We start from the raw sequence: 1,366 nt of genomic DNA, 5'->3' as shown, positions 1-1,366 counted from the left end.
ACATTAATTATCAGAGGACAAAGTTTTTATTTATAATACATTCTAAGTTTCTCATTATTGGTACGTTCTAAACTTGTCATTTATTAGTACAAATTATAGATATCATATATAGAACCTTCTAAAGTTGTCATTTTTAGTAATTTCTATTATCAATTTATTCTCAACTTTTCCACATTAAAGTTATCCTGAATCTTCTAAGCTTATCATTAGTATAATCTAATTATGTCATTATTCAAAACTTGTGATTCTTAGTATATTCTAAGCTCGTTATTATTGGTACATACTATTTTTTTTATTAATGATACCTTCTAAATTTGTCATTGTTGGTATATTCAACACTTGTCATTATTAGTAAACATTAAAGCTTGTCAATTGTATATTCTAAACCCTCATTATTAGTACACATTAGTTATCACTAGCAACACTTTCTTAAGTTGTCATTGTTCGTAAATTCGAAACATCACTATTAATAAATACTAAACATCTTCTTTGGTATTCTAAACTTTATTAGTATACATTGAATTTATCATTACTGTATCCTTACCATCATTTGTATATCCTACACTTGGTAATAATAATATATTCCGAGTTTATCATTATCCTAAACTTGTCATTATTAATATATTCTAAACTTTTGAGTATTAATACATATTAGAAGTAGTGTCTTCTAAACATGACATTGTTAGTATATTCAAAATTAATGAAAAAATTGATAATATGGGAAATTTATATAAAAAAAAGTATAGCGTAGCAGGTACTATTATCAAAATCTTTAATGTGTACTAATAATTATCTTAATGAGTACTAATAGTGAAAAAATTACAAAAAAACTAGTAATGACATGTTTAGAATATACTTTTAATGATAACTTTAATATGCACTGATAGTACAAGTTTAGAATGTAACATATTCAGTCGGAACTATTGATGATAACTTTAATATCAAATGTTTAGAATATATCAATAATGAATATTGTCGATAGTACTATTAATGATATATACAACAATAATCGATAATCAAAAATTTAGAAAATTATATCTATAACAACTTTAATATGCTTTAATAATGACAATTTTAGAAGGTTCTATTAAAACCTTTGATATATACTAATATTGAATAATTTGATCTGTATTAATAATGAAAAGGTTAGAATATACTAACAATGACAGCCATAGAATATCAGCATAATGTATATTAATAGGGACAAATTTATGATATTCTAATTATGACAAGTTTAGAAGTTATTATTAATGATAACTTTAATGTGTACTACTAATAACATGTTTAGAATATACTAATAATGACAAGTTTAGAAGGTACTATTGCATGATAACTTTGATGCGCAATAACAATGAGAAGTTTAGAT

Source organism: Oratosquilla oratoria, unplaced genomic scaffold (genome assembly GCF_046742065.1).
Source record: "Oratosquilla oratoria isolate Oo_2021 unplaced genomic scaffold, ASM4674206v1 SCAFFOLD91, whole genome shotgun sequence".
Classification (NCBI taxonomy): domain Eukaryota; kingdom Metazoa; phylum Arthropoda; class Malacostraca; order Stomatopoda; family Squillidae; genus Oratosquilla; species Oratosquilla oratoria.
The sequence above is the reverse complement of the archived record's forward strand: the minus strand, read 5'-3'. Positions refer to the sequence as shown.